This window comes from Solanum dulcamara, chromosome 6, assembly GCF_947179165.1.
Source record: "Solanum dulcamara chromosome 6, daSolDulc1.2, whole genome shotgun sequence".
Taxonomy (NCBI): Eukaryota; Viridiplantae; Streptophyta; class Magnoliopsida; order Solanales; family Solanaceae; genus Solanum; species Solanum dulcamara.
In genome coordinates, this window is record NC_077242.1 from 66,080,009 (window position 1) to 66,085,605 (window position 5,597).

Consider the following 5,597-nt stretch of genomic DNA (forward strand, 5'->3'; position numbering starts at 1 on the left):
GCCTATGTCATGCCATGCCATGCCAATGCCTTGCCCACGCTGCCATGCCAGCCTCATGCCAACACCTTGCCATCGTCGTACCAACACCTTGCCATTGTCCCTCAGCCTTGGCCCCAGCATGCCCATGCCAACACGCATATCTGCTGATGCTAGCCCTTTGCCTGCACGCATGTCCGCCTGGTGCCTTGCGCCTGCGCCTCGCGCCTACCTGTGCCACATGCCATGCACCTGTCTCGCGCATGCCTGCGCCTATGCCCTGCCCATGCCCATGCCATGCCAACGCCTTGCCCACGCTGCCATAACAGCCTCATGCCAATCCCTTGCCATCGTCGTGCCAACACCTTGCCATTGTCCCTCAGCCTTAGCCCCAGCATGCCCATGCCAACACGTATGTCTGCTGATGCCAGCCCTTTGCCTGCACGCATGCCCGCCTGGTGCCCTGCGCCTGGGCCTCGCTCTTGCCTGTGCCACATGCCATGCGCCTGTCTCGTGCATGCCTGCGCCTGTGCCCTGCGCCTGTCTTATGCATGCCTGCGCTTATGCCATGCGCCTGTCTCACGCATGTCTTGATGCCATGTGCCTATCTCGCACATGCCTTGGTGCCATGTGCCTATCTCACACATGTCTTAGTGCTATGTGCCTATCTCGCATATGCCCATCGCCAAGCTGTTTGCCATCACCCAAGCACCTTGCCTTTGCTGCACGCCATGCCATCAGCCTGTAAGTTTGCACATTGCTTGCCACATCTACATAGGCCCGTGCCAAGGGGAAATGTACAAGCCCTTGGTACTGCCTTTTCCCACCATACACCCATGTCCAAGTTTAGGGGTCTAACATACTAAGTCATTATTAGCTGCAAGAATTCCTTCTTTGTATACAAATATCCCTTCACCATCTGGTTCAAGCTCCCAAGTATCATAGTTATAGATAAGATTTGAAGAAGATGCAACATCTTCTTAGATTAAGTAGGAACCAAGTGTAGAGGCTTGTCGCGTGTCTATACTATCTTCTTGCCCAAGCTGGGGAGTTATTCATGCTAGGACATCTTTTGAATCGCTACTCCTCCAAGACCTACAAGAGAAGATTATTTACAATAACCCTCCAATGCAAATTGTACATCATCAATCATCTCTATCACTAATGGTGATAATAATTGGTTGATATGAGAGGTTTATTTACATGCCAACCTAGGAGTTCCACCATGCGTGAACATCTTTATTTTTTGGAATATGGAACACCAACTGTAACTGAATTTGTTTTTGTTTACTGCTAGACTTAGCTCACATTTTTTCTTTTGAGCAGTACCCTTTGTAGTGACTTTCATAGAGGTTGACGACATTGAGGAATGAATCAACAATATCTTAGGCATCTCCACTAAAGCTTCAAGGTCTTGGAAGGGCATTTATGTTGAAGAAGGATGAATGGCTAAAAACCATGGTAACTCTTTGATTTATCTATTTGATCTATTTGCATCATCGCTTTAAATTTATGACCCTATTTCTTGCATTCATACAGGTTTATCATAAAAGAAGCCACAATTTCAACTCCAAACTCAAACTCTTTCCACTCTAAAAGTAGCTCAACAAATAATTTGGGAGTTAGCCTCCTTAGAGCTATAAATATTTGGGGCATCTATTGTCGTCCTGGAAGGGGAGGGCTCACATCCAGTGTGGCCCCTTTATTCTGGTTCTTCCAAGAGGAATAGGAACACTAGTAAGAAAGAGGATAAATATAGGTAAATTATGAGTAGTCTCAAGCTAGTCCTCAGGTTACTCGTTGTCGCCATATATATGAACTAGAAGGTTGTGGTTATTGAGGATGAAATATAATAAAAGGTCTCAAGTTGATGGCGGGAGGTCCTCCAACACTAGAGCTTTTTGGTAAAAAGTTTAAAATGTTCCTGGTTTGATCCACTCTCGGTTGCATAGTTGCTTCTGCATTTGGATTTCTAGTTAAGGCCAACAACGCCTCATTGATCTTTATATCCCAATCTCGTTGTTGGGCCATCAAGTCTTCAATAGTAGGTTTTCCCCTTCCTTTTTCTTTACTTGGATGTCCTTGAGGTGGAGCTTTCCTGAACTTACATGTCAAATTCCTAGGAGAACAGGTTGGAGTTGATATGACATTTTTTATCTGGTGTGTTGACATATCAGATTTTGTACTCTGATCATGTTTTGTATTTCGACTAAGTTCTGCAGTCCAACTAAGTCTTTTTTTAGTGTCATTAGATTTACAAAAAGGACAAGCATAAAATCAATGTTTAGGCATTGTCTAAATTTAATTGGTGTGTGTAGTACTTAGTGGTAACACCCCTCAAAAATTTTCGCCTAAGATTTGGGCCTTCCTTGTACAGGTATGGGGCCCGTCGTATTTAGTTCGAAGTATGTGCTCGAGTTAAGATGAGTCCCTGAGAAACTAAAGAGCATTGGAGGTGATGTGGGGTCATAGAGGACCCCTAGGACTGACCTAAGTCCAAAAGATCCGTCGTGGCTAAGTTTAGGATGAGTTCGTATAAGGGTCGACTTTTAACGACCCTATCTTTTGAAGGACATCAATCTGGGTGGCCCACAACCTATCAAATTAAAGGTCGTCAAGTCTTCTTTCCAACGCCACCAAGAACGTAAATTTTAGAGTTCGAAGTCAAAAGATATGACCATCCTAAGATGAACTAGCACGGTAGGAATTTCATTTTTGGCCTCGGTTGCAACTGCTGGGGAAATGGCCTTGGAGCTGTAAGGGCGCGACGCACCACTTTCGTGCCAGAAACATGCCTCAGTAGTTTGGTACTTGGCGCGACGCGCCACTTAAAGTTGTGCAGGGTTTTTTAGGCTAAATTTCCAGAACCTAGAAAATATTGCCTTGGCGCTGTAAGGGAGCGACGCGCCACTATCGCCCCAGAAACATGCCTCAGTAGTTTGGTCTCTGGCCCGGTGCGCCACTACGAAGTGTGCAGGTTTTAGGCATATTCAGCCTGGCGCTACAATGGCGCGACGCGCCACTATCACGCCAGATGCGTTTTTAGCCTATTTTCAGAACTTTTGAGGAGGGGTAATTTGGGAACTTACCCAAGTTATATATGTATTGCCATTGGTCATTTTGGGATCAAAATTTCCAGCCCTCTCTCTCTCTAAAAGCCCTAGAAATTCCTCTCTCCCTCTCTGTTCTTCTTCTCCATTCTCAACAAAGCTTTGTCCCAAGAGCTTCAAGATTTGAGTCCTTCATTGAAGACCCAACATCAAGGTTTTTTCCAATTCTTCACTAAGGTATGTAAGGCTATCCAAAATATGGGTTGAGTCCACCCTTGTGCCCTACTCTTGACTTGAGGTTAGATGTTCATGAAAATAGAGTTTCTTGGTATGGTTTATGCTTGTATGAACTTTGTCCCCTATGTATTTGATTCTATGTGTGTTGATGTTGTTGAGCCAAGAAGTTCTTAAATTGAGCCTTTATGTGAGTATGAGTCGATGAACATGAGTTGTTAAATATGTTTTATTGATCTTCTTAATTATGTGGATTATGATGAAGGATGCTATTTTCTTAAAAATGTTGCTTATCTTAAATTGTTGACTTAAAGCCTTAGAGTTGTGATGAGTTTTGAAGATTGAGTAAATGGATAGAGGAAATGATTGGTTGTGCTTATATGTTGCTATAAATGTGCATTCAAATTTCTTTTGAAAGATATGACTGAGATTGACTGGATAGTATGATTGGAAAAGATTTGATCATGATAGAGTTGATGAGTTGACAAGGTTGTAATGAGACTTGTCGATATGACTTGATTGAGTTGATTGGATGGAGTTTTATGAGCATTGAGTCTTGGGATGAGTATCGAGCACCGAATTGGGCAAGAGTAAAGTCCATACTCGAATCCAATAACTACGTCGCCAAACGTAGGAAGGGGATTGAACCGTTAAAGTTGGATGTTTCCCCAAAATATTTGTCCTGACATTATAGGACTTGGTTGGATTGGATCCATGATTGGTTGATTCGTTCATACCCTGGCAAGGTATGAACGGACACGGCAACAACGTCGGTTTGTTGTACTTTCACTGGCTCATAAGTGATGGTTGTCGGTTAAGAGAAACTCCCAAATAGGTCTTGATAGTACTCTGAGTCAGATTGAGTTGAATTGTATGTGATTGGTCCCGTCTAAATCATATTCTTGTTTAGACTTAGGACATTTGATTGAGTTGTTATTCCTCTTGAGTTGAGATTCCGAGTTGATTAATTCTTCCTTTATGTTCGTTGTATTCGGCTATTTTACATACTCGTACATTCCATGTACTGATGCTATTTGACCTGCATCGTTTCATGATGCAGAGACAAGTACTAGAGATCATCAACCGGCACTCCATTGAAGATCCACATACACTCTCAGCTAGTTGGTGAGTCCTCCTAGTTTCCGGAGGATGTTGAGCCTTCATGTACAGTATTGTTGACATTTCCTTATTTTGATTGTTGGTAGCCATGGACTTGTCATTGGCACCTCTTAGACTTTGATAGAGGCTTCATAGACTGGAGTGTGGGGAGGTCGAACTGTTATTTTGAGGAGTCTTATTTTATTGTCTTGTTGGGTTGTAAATGTTTGGCCTTCGGCCCCATATATGAATAGTATTTCATTAATTGAGTTTTTGCTAAGAGAATGTGATTGAATGAATGTGTGACTGGACCAGGTGGTTCGCTCGGAGGTCAGAAATGGCGTTCGGGTGCAGGTTACGTCTAGGGTACCCTCCCGAGGCGTGACAAACATGGTATCAGAGCCCAGAGTTCAAGTGTCCTAGGGAGTCTATGGAGCCGTGTCTAGTAGAGTCTTGCTTATGGGTGTGTTGTGCACCACACTTATAATCAGGAGGCTATAAGACATTAGGAATTGTTTCACTTCTTTCATACTCTGAACTCGTGCGATAGAGTTAAGCTCTATAAAACTCCTTTCTAATTCGTGCATTTGTACGTTACAGATAATGCCTCCTAAACGTATGGCTAGCCAGAGAAACATTGATAACGCCGAGATGCCCCAGTCCGAGGCATGCCCGGCAAGGGCTAGAGGCCGACCTGCAAGATACTCAGAGGCACCCCAAGTGCCAGCTACTCCACCTGTACCCACATCAGAAGCAGAATTTCGAAGGGCAATTGCAATGCTCACGCAACTAATGGCTGCCCGAGGTGGTAATCAGAGTTCGCCGACTCTTAGATCTATCTCCCAAGAGCCATCTGCTGCCACTAGAATTAGAGACTTCCTGAGGATGAATCCACCGGCATTCATGGGTTCTAAGGTTGACGAAGACCCTCAAAACTTTATTGACGAGATGTGGAAGATTCTGAAAGCTATGCATGCTACGGAAATTAAGGGGGTTGAGTTGGTGTCTTATCAACTCAAGGATGTGGAGAACATTTAGTATAACCAATGGGAACAAGGTAGAGGTGAAGATGTTTAACCTGCTAGGTGGGATGAATTTGAGGGAGCCTTTCTTGACCACTTCTTTCCCCGAGAATTGAGGGAAGCGAAAATGGAGGAATTTGTGAATCTAAAACAGGAGGGTATGACAGTTAAGTAGTATGGCCTAAAATTCATCCAGCTGTCCAGGTATGCTCCAGAA